Source organism: Lycorma delicatula, chromosome 7 (assembly GCF_047948215.1).
Source record: "Lycorma delicatula isolate Av1 chromosome 7, ASM4794821v1, whole genome shotgun sequence".
Taxonomy (NCBI): Eukaryota; Metazoa; Arthropoda; class Insecta; order Hemiptera; family Fulgoridae; genus Lycorma; species Lycorma delicatula.
Genome location: NC_134461.1, coordinates 112,844,014 through 112,865,135, shown reverse-complemented (window position 1 = coordinate 112,865,135; position 21,122 = coordinate 112,844,014). Strand labels below are relative to the sequence as shown.

Sequence of the window (21,122 nt, the reverse complement as noted above, 5' to 3'; positions counted from 1 at the left end):
ATTTCAACGAAGTATATTCTACTAATAATGTATCTTACCTCACAGTAATCTCCAAGGGCCACTGAAAATGTCAAACGAGTGAATACCACAAAACTTATTACACAATTTACACTACAGAAATTACTTGCAAATAAAACTATAACAAATGCGGTATAGTTTATTAAATACATTAAATTAAATTCAGATCGTATGTCGAAAGAATTATCTGGAGTGTAGATTGATTTATGACTTTTTGCTTTCATTCTCCCACTAATAGAAGATATATTATACCGTGAGGTAGCACAATTTGAACTTTTTACACGATGAGTTAAAAGAATAAATTTCAATATCACGTTAAGTTTAAATGTCACGTTTAGAGAAATACATCTGATACAAAAAAAAATGTATTTCATTAATAATTAGAAAATAAACTATATTCAAAAAGCGATTATGAAAGTTTTTTTACTGAAAAATCTAAGCCTAGATGACTATTTCGAATAATTAACAATCATCATTAGTAACAAAGTAGAGAAAAGATGAAATCAAAAAAAAAAACTGATGTGGACATCACATAACTTGTACGCCTATTAAATTACATTTACACATTTTTTTAAAATGAACATATATAAAATTTTATTTCATTAAAAACTTCTGATATTTTTCGTACTAACTTTTCCTCTTTTTCCTTGCTCGTTTGTAATCCTCAGATCTATCCCTTTCTGATCACGTTAACATTTTTGAAGCTTAGAGAAATAAATAATTACAAAAGTCTATATGTGTTTCATTGCTAATTATAGTTGCAGAATAACAACTGTTTTATTTTTAAAATTCTGTGCATTCCTTATGCATTGCACACTATTCTTACTATATTAGTGCAGTTTTGCTTTTTAAAAAAATGAAAATGTTTTTAATCTAAATTTTTGTTAATGAATAATTTTTAAAGTTAACTAGTAGAGTAGTAAATTGCATCGCAGAAGAAGAATATTATTTTTATAAAAATTAATTAACATTTACATTTTGCTTAATATTTTATTTTACATGTTTTCTTTTAGTAAGTGATTTTTCAGATCTCTGCTTCGTCACAACTTATTAAAATATTATATTAAAAATTTGAAACATTAAAATGTTGATATAGAGAAATGTGCTTTCGTCGCTTTCTCCAAAAGCAATTTCGAAGCGCTTTTGGAGTAAGAGAAAAAAGTGATAATTTTCGTAAATAAATTTGTAACGTATGTTTATATAAATATATAAGATTCAATACTGAGATGTTAACAATATTTTTTATAAGTTTATATTTTGTATTTTAATACATTTTATCTAATTAAACCGTTTCTCCAAAAGCGCTTCGAAAGCGCTTTTTCTTAAATAAATCTGAACGTACCTGTTATGTTTTCTGCCTACTCTGTTATCCGTCGTGTCCTTAATTTCTACTCCTAATGGATAACAGAAGTTCCATTGTACATATGTAGACATATGTAGACACTAGATTATCAGATTATTACATTATAATTTATCCTAAATCGGATAATAATTTGCTCTTATTTGACAGTCAATCAGGATGCGGATGTGGAAGCCCACTGCTTCAAAATTATAACGGTATTTTATTAAATTAATATAAGTTCGAATATTTATATTTATTTATTATTAACTACCAGTCGCTCACCAAGATCCAACTTTTATTTAATTTTACTCAACGGTTTGTATTTAACAAAGAGCAAAATGTGCAATTTAACAAGTCTCTTTTATCTTATACCACGTGCTTCTATAATTTTCAACTAAGAATTTTGAAAAAAAAAATATATATACATATGTTGTGCAAAATTCGTAATAACTGAACGATTTTTGATCCAAACATATTAATTAAAATACTGGACATTTTTTGATCATATACTGATTACTAATCTCATTCTTACAAGATAAATACTTCTCTGTAATGTATACTATTCGAAAGAAATGAGTGAATGAGTGTGCGTACGCGCGCTCGCCCGCGCCAACACACATTTGCTCGATTTTGTTTTAGCGATACGCACGCGCATAACATATTTTATAACATAACAAATGTTAGGGTCAAAATGACCTGATGATATCAATTGGCACTTAACACCAAACTTCAGAGTTTTCGAAATAATGCAGAGGGATATCAGAGCATCATGAGAACCAATCGATCGATTGCTTTCCAATTTTCAGAATACATTCGTATTATCATAGAAAAGGCTTTTAGTCATAGGTCGAGGCCCTAGCCTCGACCTGGGGGATATGACAGGCTATCAGGAGTTCAATGTCAAGAACGAGGGAAACGTTGGAGAAAAGAAAGCTTTTCAGGCTTTAATTGTTATTTATCAGTATTATTCTTACACCATTAAGATAACGGAGAGGGTCCAGGGGGAGGAGCTCCGCCAGGTTTTTTCTATCATTGTCCCTGGTTAGAAAGGAAGGGCTCGCTTCACTCATCCTGACTGGCTAGTTTATTTTTTTTAAATTTGAATAAAAGTTTAAAGGAACAATTCTATGTGTAGTATGTTTTGATTGAAATAAAATTCAGTTGAACATTAACCAAGTTATAAAAAAGAGAATTATAAATTAATTTTTATTTAGATGACGCAGATATTTACCATCGCAGCTTATTTATTAATAAGTTCTAATAGTCTATTGGCTTTTAAATCGTTACTTATCAATTAAGCTAAGCTACCTATCTCATTTTTAAAACGAAAATTATAAGAATTGTGCAGTATTTTACTAACTATTAAAGAAGATTTAATACGGAATTGCATAAAAAATCCTTTTAATTACATTTTATTTATTGTTAAAACATTATAAAAATATTTATTCATTTATAGTCTAATAAATATTTTATAAATTTAATTGATAAACGTTTCAATTGGTAAAAAACAGAAACACTACAAAGTGCAAATATTCAAAAGATTTCATTAAAACAATATATTAGTTACAAAGAACGCACGGTTGCATCTCATATAAACTGAAGCATTGTACCACTTAGCCGCATCCGTGTTGATATCGATCTGTGAACTAATTTGAAGTGCTTGCAATGGCATTGGTTTAAACTTTGATTTCGTTTTATCGTATATTACATGACGAAGATTTTATCTCCTATGTTAGGAAACCTCTTATAAAATTGGGTTTGGAGATAGAATATAAATATAATAAAATTTGCCAAGATTAAGAAGTTTTAAACATTTGTCTGTAAAAGTGGTTAAATATTTATTTTAGAAGAACAAAAGTTAGGAACTTCTGTAAAAACGTGCCAGTGACAGCCGGAAAAAAAAAATTGCCATGAGAAATATTAATTTAATAAAACTAGAAAATTCATATTGTTCGAACTATATACATTTCTAAAATCATTACCAATTTCTTTTGATAAATGAAATTTAGATAATTTAAAAAAAATCTAATAAGGACAACACATGACTTGTACGCCTATTAAATTACATTTACACATTTTTTTAAAATGAAAAATATATAAAATGTTATTTCATTAAACACTTCTGATATTTTTTCATACATTTTTGTTGTTATTGAATTATTATTCATCGTAAACTCTTTTTAAAATGAGAGGAAAATAATTATTAATTACTCAATATATTTAAATTAAAAAAAAAGTTAAAAAAAATAAGGATATGAAGTCTGATTCGAACCGATGTGCCTTCCGCTACGATCCAATAGTTTCATTAATTAAAATTTTATTTGGCTATAACTCTAGAACTAATGAAAATAAGTACCACTTATGATATATCGTTGAAAAGCTCTCAACGAGGGCTTATTACAGCATTTAAAATAAGTCCAAAATCCAAATTTTTTTTGAATTATGGGTTTTTTTAGACACTTTTGGTTAAGTCGATTGCAATCAGAAAGGGAGGTGCACAACTAGATGTTACAACAGCCCTAAATCCAAGATTTCAACATTTTACGGCTAATCGTTTTTGAATTATGCGAGATACATACATACGTATGTACAGACGTCATGCCGAAACTATTCAAAATGGATTAAGGATTGGTCAAAATATTTATTTCCGTTGAAATCTGGAAAATCGAAATTTTTCGCGATCAAAATACTTCCTTTACTTCGTACAAGTTAGTAAAAGAAATGAGAAATTTTTAGTTATGGAATAATGAACTTCACTTTTTTTAAATATGCAACTTATACTGTTTGTTTTAAAACGCAACCGAAGCAATATACGTTTTAGAAAAGTTAATTCAATAATTTCAGATGAAGAGGTTGGCAACACTACCTATTGTGGTATTTTTAAGAAGCAGCAGATATAATTTTCTATTTATTTTTTATAAACCGTTTTTTTTGTTTATCTGTTTTTTATTAAAAAGAAATAGTTTTGAACACAACAAAGGATTTTAAATTGTGGAAAAATGTTTAACAATTAAATCTTTTGTTTTGTGCCAAGAAGTTTTCCAGCTTTTTCTGGGTAAGAATGTACCATTCAATTCATCGTTTGATTAAGAAATATAGAAGGACTAGTTTGCAATCAAAGACACTTGGAAACGTTTAGTACTTAATGACTTTAACCCACCGGGTTGTTCTAGTGATGAACGCATCTTGGCAAATCAGCTGATTTGGAAGTTGAGAATTCCAGCGTTCAAGTCCTAGTAAAGTCAGTTATTTTTATACGGATTTGAATACTAGATCGTAAATACAAGTGTTTTTTGGTGGTTGGGTTTCAATTAACCACACATCTCAGGAATAGTTGAACTGAGACTGTATAAGACTACACTTCATTTACACTCATACATATCATCCTCTTTCATCCTATGAAGTTTTACCTGAACGGTAATTCCGGAAGGCTAAACAGGAAAATAAAGCAATGACGAAACATTGGCAGGTGTTGGGATAAGATTTTTAGATTCTCCCAACTAGGAAAATTTGCGCAGCGAAAAGGAATATCTCTGTATTATGCCTTTAAAGCTACCGGGTCACTTAAAGCCAAATCGAATTCATGTATCAAATGAACTACACCCAGTTGATTATGCTGCTTGGCTCCATTACTGTCAGCGGCTTAATCAGTTTGTTTGGGAGAACATTTAAGTGTTGGATAATATGTTTTTTTACAGATGAGGGTTGGTGTTATTTGACTGGTTAAGTTAATAGTTGGTTACTGGAGCTCCAACAATCGTAGCATCATCCACTCACGACCTCTACACCAACAGAAAATTGGTGTGCGTTGTGCAATTTCCAGGCGAAGAATAATTGGCCCCATATTCTTTGAAAAAACTTTTAATGCAGACCTCTACCAATAACGCAATTTATTGCAAATTTATAATTAAACGAGAGATATTCGTGGTTTCAATAAGATGGGGCCATACGTCACGTGGGGTCTCATTGTTGCAAGAGCAACCATTTTAGAAATTTCTTTGGTGAAAGCGTAATACCGAATGACTTTTAGCCAGCTAGGTCACCTGATATTTCTCCCGCAGATGTTTTCTCTAGGGGTATCTTAAATTGAAGAACTGTAAGCCAACATAACTTAAGAGGTACATTTCGAAAGTTTGTACGGAATTGAAAAATAGATTAAAGGCATTGATGAAAATGGTGAATACTTTCAATATTTGTTATAAAAAAATTTGATCTCAATATTGTTTTGTACAAATAATTTTAGTATTTATAACTAATCGCATTAAATATATCACATTATTTTGCTTTGAGATGGGTTGCTTTTTGGTGTTTTAAAACAAACGCTCTGTAAATGAAAAATGTTTTCAACTAAATGAAGCGCAAATTTCGGACAAATGTTCTAGCTAAAATGATATAGTTTTTAAAATCTTGAACGATTATACATACGCTATCACGTACTGAACTGCAGTACATCACTAAAAAGTTGCGTTTAAGATTTATATTTATTTTTAGAAACTATTCTACGATCCGTTTTGATTAACTTATGAATTAGAATTCACAATATGTAATTAGAAATAAATTTTTTTAAATAATGTTATTCATTCAAATAATCTTAGTTTACCTTTCACAACAGGTTTGAATAAAAACATTTTTAAAACAATTCCGCTTTCTACATCTGAAAAGTTTACTTACATTTAAAAAAGTTTCTACTAAGAATAATTTTAATCGAATTTACTACTGAAATTCTAAACGAAGATCTTAAAATTAATAATTAAATTTATTTTTAGTTTATACAGTCACTATTAAAGTAGAAATAAGAAAGAAATACTTAAATTTGAATAGAATGGTGTGTTTTGTTAAATCTAAATTTTGTTTTATATAACCGGGTTTTAACTGTTAATTGTTAACTGTTTAATTAAGTTAATTGTTTAATTCTATTAGTAATTTTTTGTGGGTCAATCTGGTTTGTAAAAAAATCCCTTGATTACTTTTTATCTAAAATAACTACATTATGGGAGGTAAAAACATGTTATTTTTGCCGTTATATAAATATATAATAACACTATTGTTATTAGTTCAAAGGTTTCCAAAGAATTTAAGTTCCAATGCGCTCTCTATATATTAAACATGAAGATATTTATTGATTAAAACAACGTGTTTCTTTTCTTTCCTCATAGAAAAAGTCTTTTTAAGTAGATAAAATTCTTAAAAGAAATTTAATTTGTGAGATTTTCAGCTAGTTGGACAGTGTTCTTATACGTACAAAAAAAGTTTTAATTAAAGAAGATTATTGAACGTGTCATGACAATGCACTTTTTTCCAAGTTTTAATTCTTAGAAATTGCACTTAACAATTGATTACAGTAGGAAATGATCGCTGGGGTCACGAACGTCTGGTCAACTGTTTAATTTGGCGCCAGTAAATAAACATCTGTAATCTATTTTACAAAATATAAAAAACAATCCATTTTATCATCATTGCATTTATGGATTGAAATATAAATGTTTGTATCGCAAGAAATTTGTTTTTTAATACTCTTTATTTTAATTATACGAGCTAATATAACATTTTAATTATTAAAATGTAGTAATTCTATAAAATAAACCTCTCGTCAATTAAAATTTATAGCGTAGTTTGATAATTAAAAATTGTACACATCATTAAATTAATTCTTATTAAATTGATTATAAAAAGAATTTATTACTGTTTAAAACCGTACATAATGTAATTTCTAATATTTATTAAAACAGTAAGTAACTGATAACATTTTTAATTATTTGAAATCAAATTATGTAGATTTAATTTAAAATAAATTATTAGCGTTTTGTTTTTCATATTTAACGCATATACTTAGAGGAAAAAATTATGAATGTATATATATATATATATATATATATATATATATATATATGTTTTCACGCAACGTTCGCAAATGCGTTTATAGAATAAGTATAATATAACAACGTATATATTATTACAAATCCCATATCATTTTACGAAGTCACTTACGTTAAAAATGGAGATTACAGTTTAGGATATTACAGACGAATAAAATAAACGAGTAAATCAAAATTGTAACGAGTGTAGTACAAATTTATATTTTGGAAAGTTTACTTTAATAAATTTATTACTGGGGTATATAAAACGGGTGTCCCATATAAAACGCAACCCACCCTTATATTGGTAGATATTGAAATAATAAAAAAGCATGTGTAAATGTAAATGTAACTTTTATTATTAGCATCCATTACCTTACATTTAGAGTAAATGTTGGAAGTGGCCGCAATCTTCTTGAATACAAGCTTCAATTCTTTTTACAACGTTTCTTGTAACTTTTTTCAAAGTTTGTGGCTGGATATTTAATACAGCTTGTTCAATATTGACTTTCAATTGTTCAAGTGCTCGTGGTTAGTTGCTGTAGGCTTTTTCTTTGAGGTAACCCCCATAGAAAAAAATCCTCCGCAGCCAAATCTAGAGACCTTGGTGGCCACAAGCCTCGACTGATAACACGATTACCAAAGAATTTTTCAACGAAATCAGAAGTTGAACCTGCGTAGTGCGACGTCGCACCGTCATGTTGTAGCCAACAGTGTCTGTCTTCCTCTTCCAAGAGTGCAATGAACTGAAATAAAATATCCTGATATCGTTCTGCATTAATGGTGTACTCGAAAAAAATAGGACCGATTATTTTCTTCCGCGATATCGTGCACCACACGCCCAACTTCTGCGGGTGTAATTGTTTTTCGTGATAAACGTGGGGATTTTCAGCACTCCAAATTCTACTGTTTTGGCTGTTTACGTAGCCATCCAAATGAAACCATGCTTCATTTCAGAAGTTGATGAACCGTTTGATCAGACGTTTGTCTGCTGAAATTAATTTGTCTAAATCAACTGTTCATCGGGCGACCAAACAATTACAATTACGACCTTATTGCATTCAAACGGTTCATCAACTTCTAGAGCCCGACAAAGAAAAACGGCTACAATATTGTCAATGGTTCCGTCGATTAGTGCGTGAGGGAATTAATGTTATGTATTCGTTATTTTTCACATATGAAGCATGGTTTCATTTGGATGGCTACGTAAACAGCCAAGATCGATTTATTTGGCGAGGCGAGTAATCGTTCTTTGATTACTGTATCTGTATTCAACACTGACGCAGATCTTTTGTTCCTTGTTATTAACATAACCAGTCTCTCTGAATTTTGCAACTAGCCTTAATACTGATGTTTTGTTAGGAGCTGGTTTATCTGGGTACTTATGGCGAAACAAATCTTGCACTGCAACCACTGATTTCGTACTGAAGTACGACTCAACAATGAAAACACGTTCATCTAGCGAAAACACCATCTTGTCTCTAGCAATACACTGAACGTTATGATTGCATTGTTGTTACTATCGGTAGTGTTCTACTGCGTCGCCGCGATGTTCAGATGTTGGACGAGTCCATTTCAGTAACGAGTAGGGCAGTAAGCTTGACTTTTGAAATTTCATGGATGAGTGATTGTTGGGTTGCGTTTTATATGGGACACCCTATATTTACCAGTATCTACAATGTAATTAAATTAAATTAAGTGTAAACCTTAAGTATATTCGTGTGATTAAACCTCTTAATAAGAAAAAATGTGGCTAAATTCAATCTGAACTTATAAGAAAACAAATTACTACTACTTCTAAATTACAGCTTCATTATGACCGAAACTATTCCCTTAAGATTAAAGGCTCCTTAAAATAACTCTCGGCCTACTTAGTAGGTCTATACTAATCTAATTTTATCAAACATGGCCCGTTGGTATGAATATACCAACGGGCCATGAATATATAAATATTCATGAATAATGAATATACCAATAAACCCACTTAACAATTTTTTTTATTTATGCGTTCAAGCGCTTTCGGAATAGAATTCCATCATCAGGAACTTAAAAGTATATTATATTTTTAATAAAATTGGAACTTCGTTGTTATAAGTGTAGTTTATGTAAAGTATATAACCATACCGTTCCAATTCCACTTTACCATAACGGTGGAGACATTCATCATGACAGAACAAGTCGATACAGTTTTAAATACCTGACGACCATTTTTATATTTTATATTCATTACGTAAACCACTACATTTTCTTTTTCACGAATATGACGAGGGTTAATGACCGTAGAAGTCGATGCTCATATAACTCAATTAAAAAACCTACATTCGAATACAAAAGAAGTTAAATATATGAAAAAAGAAGGAATTAGATAATTTGGTGTAAATCTTACCAAATGAAAAAAATTAAATTCGTAACTTATATGACACATTTAAGCCATTGTATAGGCTTTAATTTAATATATTACTTTAATTTTAAAGTAATGCTAACTTCTTTTTTTGTTTATATTTTATCTTCATCCAATTTACTTTGAAAATTATCCAGAAAATTCATCCAGCTTTGAAAATCTATAACTTGACCGCTTTCTTATCAACAAGGGCAGTTTTATGAACATTATGACGATAGAAGATTAATTTAGATGAATAATTTTTTTTAACAATTAAAAATATCAAGAATTAAAAGATTTGATAGAAAAGATTCCCGTAGAAACTTGATTTCATTAAAAAGAAATATTAAATGTTACATCAGATTACATTTTTTTCTAGTAAAAAAATACAATTTAGTGTTTACCTTTTAAAATTCCAGTATGAATTTCTTTAAAAAAAAATTCTTTGAGATTAATTTAAGGTAGATCAAGTAAAATTTAATTATATATAATAAATATTTAACCGTCAAATTTTATAAAAGAATCTACGTGAGAACAATTAATAAAAAATTATATAATAAAGGTTAGTGAGCTGAATTAGTGACCTTTTGTGTAAAAAGAAGTAAAGAATGCAAATTGGTAGGCAGGCAGTTAAATGAATGTTGAGAATATAAACAAAAATTATATATATAAAAAGTATTCCACCAGGAAAAAAATTATTACGGGTGGTGAGTTTTTAGACCTTTATGTTTTTTTAGTTTCCAATACAACCGTTAGGTAGTGCTTCAGAGGATGAGATGAAATGGCAATTTTAGCGCGTGAAATTGCTATGTCTGAACGGGAATCTAACCCGAGGACCTCCAGGTGAAAGACCAAGACACGCTACCACTCGCGTCACGGGAGGCCGAAAGGTGATTTTAGTTTCAATATTAAGAAAAAAGTAATTTAAATATAAGCCTTTAAAAGCATAGTTTTGGAGTTACATTTAGTTTTATTTTTACTTCATAGCTAATATTAAGCAATATTCATATTTTATTGACACTTATTAAGAAAAAAAACTGTGTTATTCGACTTTAAACATGATTTTTTTAGGTTTGCCGTAAAAGAACTTTGTTAAATTGTTAATTTAACTCGAAAACAAAACTGAAATTATTTTTTGTAATTTTAAAATCAAGTTATATAAAAAATAAAAATTATACAAATTTTTAATTAGCTCTAGAATTCCCTCCTGGAAGTGTCATTTGCTGATAAAACACTCTGATGTTAAAATATAGAAATTTATTTTATGTCTTTAGATAATTACTTGTAAAGGATTTGAAAAAAATAAGTGAAATAATTCTCGAAAAGTTCAGAGACCTTTAAACAAATGAGTAATGATAAAAATAACTTCATTTTTAACCATTAATTTTTATTTAATTGAGACTATTCGTGTGCAAATAAGAAAAACAGCGCTTTTCAACGAATGAATTAATAACCGAAACGGTTCATTAAAATTAATACGCTCCATTGAAGCGTGTAAAAATTAAGCTCAAAATTCTATAGTGTATGAAAAAACAATCCATTTCTTATTACTAACCAAGCCTTCCTTCTTAGCGTACAGAGGCGAATTAAAGTTACAAAAATAAAATTTATTAACTCGTAAGTATTATAAAAAATGCAATTCAAAGAATATTTATCCAACTGGTTTAAAACCTTTGTTTTATCCCTTTGAGTAGAAGCAACGATAATTATGTAATGTTTTTTAATTCTCATAAAAAAAGTAACGATTAAGTTGTATTATTCAGCCAAGTTTTCTTATGACTCAGTCTTAGCTCTTCTAAATATTCAAGATTTAATTTTAGTTATAAACTGTGGATTAAATACCGTGAAGCAACTTAAAACTGAACGGCTGGAACTGCAATTATTTAAGTATTTTAAAGCTGCTACCGTCGCTAATTCCACAAGCACTACTATTGTTGTGCATATTAGTATTCTCGTGTATTGTTAACAATTGTAAACTTTCTGTGATTCAATGCAGGATTATCTCATTCTTTGCAATTGTGTTTTTCTAAAATACCTTATTCGATCAAAGAAAGTTTATTTGCGTTCTGGATCTTTTGTGTTCATGGAAAAGATTTTCCGAATATTATCCTAACAAAGAATAATATACACGATTTGGTTAAAACCAAATGGTGTTGCGGTTGAAAGCAATCCAGGAATTTGTTTTTAAACGCAAAACGAAATAGGCAACTTTCCGTTCAGAACCCAAAGAACACAAAGAAGAATTTTGAAAAATTCATACGTAAGTTATCACAACAGAAAACACATTTTGTCGTAAGATTCTTCATTCAGGGTTCTTAAAAACCCTGCCACATTATGTACGTATGATGTACATCTGTGTATATGATGTACGTTATATGAAATCGGTGTTTGGTGAGCTGTTTCTGGTAATCGTATGATGAGACCAATATTTTTGGCCGGAATATTTAGTGAGAATCTTTCTCACTAAAATTGTACGTACTTTCTAAACTTAGTTAACAGATCGTGAAAAAGAGTATGGCTTCTTCCAAGTCGGAGCAATACCAACATAACGTAACGTAAATCAAACGATTCACTTGCAAATGTTCGAGGAGCTTCTACATAAGAACGAACTGAAAGCAGAGGGCGATACGATAACCTCTTGTGATCTCCAGATTGCCTATTACTGTCGATGAAATGAAGGCGAACATTCAGCAAGAAATTGACGGCATCAATAACAATGTTTTACGTTAGCTGATCACTCAAGCACAAAAGTGTATCTCTACGCAAAACGCTTACCTCAAACATTTTTTGTAAAAAAAATATAGTAAATAAACTTAGATTATGTTCCGTTTTCATTTCATTCATAAAATGTTACATGTTACAATTGTGTTCAGCCTGTAACGGTTGAGTCTAAGTTGTTCACCCGTACTTACTCTCTAATGTGATCAGTTTGAGGATAGCACTTGGAAATCTAAACTTCGATAGGGTTGTCAGATTTAATATGCAACAGTATTATATTGGCTTGTTACCTTTTAATGCAATATTGGCTTGTTACACGTATGAAAAAACAGAAAATTCATTGCCTGTACTGTATTCAGTTAGCTTTTATAGTGTAGAATAAACCAAATGTTGTCTTTGTGTTACCTTGTATCAGTGCTGATTCACAAAGCGGCCATATCTATATACAACATTATAATTATTACTCATATATTAGTCACCGTATAATTAATTTTTCATATAGTAGTAGACAATGAAATCAAAAGTCTATATAACGTTATGTCTTCTCAATTCTTTTAAAACCCTTGATCTTTTCATACATAATCAGTTTTTTGTTCTCGTGTTCAGTTTTTGTGTTTCTGTTACCTTTAATTCGGGCGGAAACACACATCATTTAAATTCTTACAAAAGCGAATTGCAGAGTATTCCAACGGCGTTGATTTCGGATGTCGTTAATAAACTGCTAACATAAGTGGAAGTTGTGCTGCTTCACTTATGTACTTATTCGCTTGCGTAATTACGGTCATACTAAACAAAAATCTCACAGGTCAATTGAAGAAAATATTGACGATATCGATAATTTTGTGATTCGTAAAAAAGTACACGAATTTTATTTGAGAAACGGTTTAGCGATGCCTTACCTCCTCTGGAAGAAAATTTGGTTATTATCTTATACAACGCATTATCATCCATTAAAAAGAAAAATATTCCAGCCGTGTCTTGGGAAAAGAATGATATCAAAATGTGGCTTAGTTCAAAAGGAGTAATTTTTGAAGAGGATGAACATAATGTCCAGTTATTGCAAAAGGTTTTGCCTATTAAAAGTAATTTTAATATCTATAAAACTGATGAGTTATCAAGATCCAGCAACACAGTAAAACAGTGCTACGATTACCTCCCCATCATTGTGAACTCAACCCAATTGAGTTAATTTGGGGACAAATCAAAAGTTACGTAGCGCCAGAAAATACTGCTTTAAAATATCTGATGTTAAAAATTTATGTTTAAAAGCCATCGATAAAACAGGCCAGCAGGAATGGAAACCATGTAACGAATACTATTGAACCAAATTATTGGAAATTGGATAATGTAATAGAAAACAAATTGTATCTCTTAATACTGATAGTACTACGGATTTTTCACAATCAGATGACGAAAACTGAATTGAATTTAATTTTTTATTAACATAGACGTTTACTCTAAGATATCAGTGGAATTTTATTTTGTTTGTGGACAATTAAAAATTTCATAACTCATAAAAAACTCAAATAAAATGTCTAATAAATCTAATATTCTTGTAAAATATAACAGCGCGTATGTTGCGTAGTTTTTTGTACATCATTATTAAAAGGAGAGGCTAGTGAATCGACTGCCTCAAAACTCGTACACTCGTCTGTTTATTTGAACGCTACAAGCTAACTGAATAAGATATATTACTGGATGCTTATTTAATATAAGTTGTCATATCAAGTTGTCCTATAAAAATTACAGTATCAGAATAACGATTATAATATATTATCTTTGTTCATATAATATTTGTAGTTTTTATACTTGTTATATAAAAAATTTGTATTTATAAAAACATAAAACAAGCTGAATCATGTTAAACAGTAGGTTTCACTTACATCAAAATATATTTTCAGGAATAACACGTAAAAGAAAATATGCTGTTGCATTATAATTCCAGTCGCAGTTAATACTTAGAACGTTTTCTTTTATAATCGGGAAGACAAATACTAGCATGCAATCAAAAAGCGAATTGTATGTGCGTACATTTAATTTATAAATGTTAAGTTTTATACTATTTCAGCTTGTTTTTTTTTATGTGGTTCGTTTTGTAATCGTTATTTGCGTTTGTTGATGAATGGCAAAACCTATGTTACTGTGAAGGACTTTGATGTGTTGTATCTTTGATGTTGCATCCCTTTTTGCTTAATAAACAACTTGGTTGTGGATTTGAAGCAGCTTAACTTTTTTTTTTTTTACTTTGAGAGCTCCGTTTTTTTTGGAATGTGTTTTTTTATGTGCGTGTTTTTTTTTTTAGTTAAGCTATTTTGTATTCTGATTTTTTAAAATTTTATATTGTGAGTAATTAATCGGAATTTTACCAATAATTTTCTTAGCTTTTTTTCTTTTATTTATGATTTATTTAATTATATATTAGAAAGCATGTTATTATGATATCGTCTTTATTTATTTATAATATAATCAATAATCGGTTTACTAAATCATATTACATTGTACTCCGGTCAAAGTTTCGTGTAAAATTCAAGGCTTCTTCCAGTGCCAATATCGACAAAATTCATTCAACTTTTAGCTCCCGTCCAATTTTTTGAACTGACTCCAAAAATGCTTAGTCCATACAAAATGTTTGGGCGTAAGCAAAACTATATACAGTGTATTGTGTAAACAGTGTAGTAAATATATTTTAGATTACATTAAGCACAAAGTTAATAAGAATAGTGCTGATGTTATGTTTATGTTAGTATGTTGCCAGTTATTTATTTACTCCTACATTTAAATTAAATTATTATTATTTTTTTATGTAGACGTGTATTAGTGATTCTTAATATATTGTTAAAACTATAATGTTTAATCAATATTTTTATTTATTTATATAAGTAGGCAAAATGTGATATCAAAAATGTTACGAATTTACTAAATTATCACGAGAATATTATTCTAAATACTCATTTAAAAAAACAGATAACAATAAATGAAAGTTTTATATTAGTAGAAACATCTTTTAGTTAATTTTCACTGTCACTGACATTGCATTATTTAAAGTAAGTTTTATGAGAAAAGTATTAATAAATAGTAATATAAATAAAGTTTCTTTAAAAATTATCTTTTAAATCTTATAAAATATAAAAAAAATATAAATTTAAAAAAATTGATAAATATTTCACAAACTACACATGCAAATGAAATAAAGGTCAGAAAAATGCAAAGTCTATTAAGAAGCAATCAATCGTAATTTAATTACAAAAAGTTTTAAAAATAACTATTATTTTAAGATACTTAAAAAGTAAAAACAGGTCAACAAGTAGATTGTGCAAAGTTAACAAAAAAAAAAAAAAACCGAGTATGAAAAACCTTTAATTTTTATTTAAGAAAGAATAAAAATAGATGAAGAAAAAATATCTAACTATTACTAACTAATTATAAAAAAAAAGAAAAACAAATCACAAATAATAATAATAATTCAAACATATGAATTTTTTCGGTTTTAATTCATATGTTTGAATTATTATTATTATTTGTGATATGTTTTACTTTTTTTATAATAACCGAATTATTAAATAACTAATAAAAATAAAATTGAAGTTAACGTCTAAAAGTTAAAAAATCAATTTCATAATATTTTGGGTTAGCCAAGTTATAACTTATCAGATGTTCTCATCTAGTCTTAAATTAACCAGCTCTGTTACAATACCCTTTATTAAAATCAGATGACCAATGACAACCATTTAAAAGTGGACTCAAATAAAGTTAAAAGTTATAAGACCTTTAACTGGTTTTCAAAACTGGTCTATAGCTATAATAACAGCTGACTGGTAATGAAAAAAACCAATTATTAACAAATATTGTAAAAAATAAAAAATAACACTGTATATTTTATGATTACTTTTATATAGAAACTATTTTTATTTAGAGTCCTGTAACTCTCCTAGCTGAAAAGACGGAAATGTAGACCAACCTAAAATTATACCAATTTATTGGGAGTAAATATTACTCCTGTTATTATACCAAAGAAATGGATAACTACGCCTGTTAGGGTTAGAGAAATCCAAAGAGAATAGAAATTCCTTGATTTCAGTTATGGATTGAACTGAGATATTCTAGTCTTAAGAATGAGGGTCTTCTAAAGAATTAATATGTAGGTAATTAGGTTTTAGGTGTTGGAAATAATCTCCCTAGTTTAGTTCTGAAAAAATTAACGCACTGTAAGTGATTGAAAACCAGTTGAGTCATACATTACTGGTGGGAAGGCTCAGATATTTTTTTGAAGCTTATTGTATAAATGCGACCTTAAGGAGAGGTAGTAGATGGATGTGAATAGGGCCTTTCATGGTTTATCTTTAATTTTTCAATCACTGTTGTGTGAAAATCTATTTATTTATGCATTTAAAACGGAAAAGTACTTTTCTTGATATTTTTATAAAGTATCTGAGGCTAACTTTTTAAATTAGTGATATGTGTGAATGTATTAGTATGATTCGATATCGATATCATTACAAACTTATAGTATTATATAAAGAGATGGGAAGAATTTTCCAGTCCCACCGCACATATCCGGGGATTTTGTTGACAGTATTCTGATTGAATCAGAATTTCTTATATTAAGGAATCGTAACCGCATAACCAAAATGTAATTTTATCTGCTAAAAATCTATACAAGTTATTATTAAAAAATCCCATTTAAAAGCACTTCACTTCAGCTATTAGGCGTATTGTGATACCACCGATCCCAAATCTCATTTAAAAAAGGTTTTTATATTCTCAGGTGCTCATCAGGAATCTGATATATTCCTACAGTAACTCAAAATAAGGATGAAAGGATCAAGTGTAAGTAGTGGATGGATAAAGAACCATCAAAATCACAGTATCAATTAAAACAGCCCTAAACAGAAGAAAGCATTTCCAGGTAGTGGATGCCCACCTTACTCATAGTTCTCCGAGAAATAAAGAATTTTTACTTGAAGGGGAGTAGCAAGTTATCAGTTTTTTTTTAAGTAGCTTAAATACGTGCTGAAACAAAAATTTCTTTTCCTCCTCTGGTGTTAAAAACGATTAAATTAGAAAATATAACAATGGAATTGGGTATCCCTTTGTATACATATACAAATAAACTATAAAACCATTTAGCCAGTTCCCCAAATCACAGTAAAATATTAAGAATAGATACAATAAAAATATCATATATATAAATTAATGAGTCAAGGGTAATTTTTATATATTTGTTTTTAATAAACTTTTAATAAACTATTGATAATACGATAGTTAAAAAAATATATATATATATAGCAATCAAAAATAAAGTAGTTAATTATTTCATTATTTCCCTACTGGTTTGAAGTCATAAAAAAGAAAAAAAAAGACGTAAAAAAGCAGTAACATAAATACTGGTTTTATAAGCCATAAAATTTATGATAGAACTAAGATTACGCCTTGGAAAGAAAGAAAAGCAATCTAATTTTTTAAAGTATGCTAAATTTAAAAGAAAGTAGTGTGTAAAAATATTATCTAATTCAAGCAAATCTATCGTAATATAAGAAAATGTTGAAAAAATTGGATTAGTGATTTTTAATTAACTTACCTTTTTGTTCAATTTTAATAAATTATTTTACGGTTATATTAGACAATGAAATCAATAATAATGCTGCATTGTTATGATTAAAAAAAATTATTTAAAAAGCTTGCAAAAAAATATCTAGTGCCTAAAGATATTAAAAAACTGTTAATAAATAAATAACTATTTATAAATATACGCTATAAAGAATTTAAAATATTTAAATCAATAAATTTTATTGGCAATTGTCATGCAAATATTATAATAAATTTATAACTTAAAAAAATATATATTACTGATATACGAAGCATTTCGTAAAAATATATTTCGTGAATAATAATAAAAAAAAAATATATGTATATTTAAGTATTATACATATTTTTTAAATGCAGTGCTATGAGAAATAAGCATGAAATATTATATGAAGATTTTATTTGGATAAAAACTTCATGCATGGTATTTTTATTTTATTTTTTATGTTTATTTGTTATTTAGTTTGAAACTTACGAAAAAGCTATACTGGGCCAAGGGCAGCTCTTGTGTAGGGCATGGCTCGAACACCCCACATCTTGAATCCCCAGTGCAATCTATAAGGAGATCATAAGCCGTCAGTTAAAAAAATAATAGAAAACATCTGTGTGAATTGGAAGTATCTGAAGCCAAATATTTCATTACATGAATAACTTTTTTCAATATATAACTACTAAAATTGATATTAAATAAATCGTGTACAGTTTATAATTTTGTTATTTGAGAGATAAAAACTACATATAATAATAATAATAATAATACATAATTATAGAATCTTTTTTAATGAAAATGTGTACAGTCAAAATACTAACATAAACCTAGTGAGAAAGACAGTTCGGTGATATGAAAAACCTCTCGCTATTCGCGGAAGTTCCGTTCAGCGTAAATAGCGCGAAAACCAAAACAAAATTTATGTGGCAAAAAGGGGCGTTACGTTCTTAAATAACCCGTTCTTAAATTTTGGACACTAAAGTACCTTTTTAAAAACTATGTATAACATACTCTATATGCTTACGAATGAGTGTAGCCATAATAAATATGTTTACTTGTACAGTACAGTATTCTGTTTTTATTCCTCATGTTTTTCTTTTAATTTTGAGCAATGAAAAACTTAAACACTGGACAGTAAGAATAGAATGTTTAACAACATAACGTAGACAACATAATGTAAAGTCGTAATTTTCTTTGTTTATTTAAAAAAAAATTCTTTATCTATTCGTTGTATGCCGATAGTGCTGTTTCGTACAGAGGTATAAAATCTATTAGCCGCTCTAGAAAGGGTCAATTACAGAAACCTTCGTTAACTGCCTAGCTGGACAAAAAAATTTCGTTTACAGATTTTATGTTTAGAAATTAATTTTGTCTTCATTTTCCGGAAAGGTAAAAGGGCTGTGTTATCAGCTCTTCAAGTTCTTCTTCCGTCAGCTCTTCCTTGTTATAGTGCATCAGCTCCTGAACATCTGAAGCGTCAATTTCATTGAAACCTTCACCTTGAATTTTACGTGCTATTTGCACAATATCGTTCACAATTTTATCAACGGTGTAATTTTTTCTCCACTGGCTCACACAGTCAATGAATTACCCACCTTTGTCTCACTTTTTTTTGTGTGTTTGTTCTTCTCCTCTCCTGGGCCGGCTCAATAATCAAATATTACTCAGCCCAGGGGTGTCCTTGCGAATCTCTCATTCTCCGACAGCCGGAGCCTCTCCACCTACCGGCATGGCAGATCGGCTCACCGGTTCCGGATCTTTTCCTTATTCTCATCTTGCCTCTGCTTCTACCCTGCCCCAGCAGCCAGCTCTCGGTCTTTCCTTACGTAACGCTTCCCACTTCTTGTAATCCACTTCCTTTGTTCGTATAATCTCAGCCACGAATCTCTATTGTCAGCCATTCCTCTTTACCTCTCAACATATACTTTGTTGTAGTTTCCGGGGTAATCTCTTTTATGTTATATCTGGTTTTTAGATCCTCCCAACGTGCACATTCAAAAAAAAAAAAAATGTGTGGCAGGGAGTGTCCTCTTGACCGCAGTACACACAATTTAGGAGTTCACTTCTTTTAAACCTATGTAAGTATTGTGTAAGGAGTTGTGACAGGTCTGTCTCACTTATCAATTCACTGAAAGTTCGCCGCAGATAATAGGCTTTGAAAGCAGCGTTGATCCCTTGATCCAGAGGTTGAATTAGAGCTGATGTATTTGGTGGCAGAAATAACACTTCCGCATTAGGAAACAAAAATATTACTTCTGCTGGAAGTCCTGGAGCATTATCAATTAAAATAAGAACTTTAAATATAAAATAACTTGTTTTCAAATAAAGTTTACCGTGTTTCGTAAAAAATGAAAACAATAAAAAGAGATGCTGTTACCAAAATTTATTGATTTTTTTAAAATTTGTTTGCAGTTATACCAGTAAAATTTACTCTTTATAAATTTGGGTGAGGCAACCGCGAATAAGTAAAACCACGAATAGCGAGGGATTACTGTACTTCAATACACCATGTAGGTAAACGTCAGGCTTCCCTACGTGTTAAAACCATCAATTCAAAGTGCTATTCTTAATTTTCAGTCTTTATGCATTCGTTTAATCACTGAATTACACATATTACAGTTTTGTTTCGATTTATAAAATCAACTAAGTTTTTAATCGACAGGTTGAGGCGTTACAGATGAAGAAAATGCCTTGTTTTTGATTGTTCCGCAGAATGAAACAGAGTAAATTCTAAACAGAGCACCTTCATAGAATTTGACGCCTGTTCTGTTTAGAATTTGCTCTGTTTCATTCTGCGGAACAATCAGGTGGTGCTCATTTGATTGTTCCTTTGCGTCTTATTCTTTCTTGAAGAGTTTGATTAAGGTACTGATAAACTTGAACATAATAAGAAAAGTGCCCCATATTGCTGTCAAACATAAGTCAGATGATCTCAAACACAGGTTTATTTAATAGCTTAGGAATAGCAATATCTGAAGATATGAATCGCCTGTTATAAAAGAAATTCTTTTGTAATCCCATTCCAAATAATTTCAGGTGAAATAAGTTTTCCTTCTCCGGAATTACGCCATTCAATTTGATGCATTTATCAGATGATCATATAAATTAGCTAGATAAATAAGGATTTGGTTGATAACGCATAACGAATTTTTTAGAGAATTCCACACCTATGATAACATAAAAACAAGAAGTAAAAAGCAGTTTTAAACTTTAATTCCTTTAAAATATTTTGTAAAT

General features: G+C 29.3%; 1 protein-coding gene across 7 annotated transcripts in view; it reads left to right on the top strand.

Annotated features, from left to right (window-relative positions):
• LOC142327665 (uncharacterized) overlaps positions 1 to 21,122 on the top strand; it is a 233,589-nt gene that overhangs the window by 110,576 nt on the left and 101,891 nt on the right. The gene's annotated exons all lie outside the window — the stretch shown is intronic.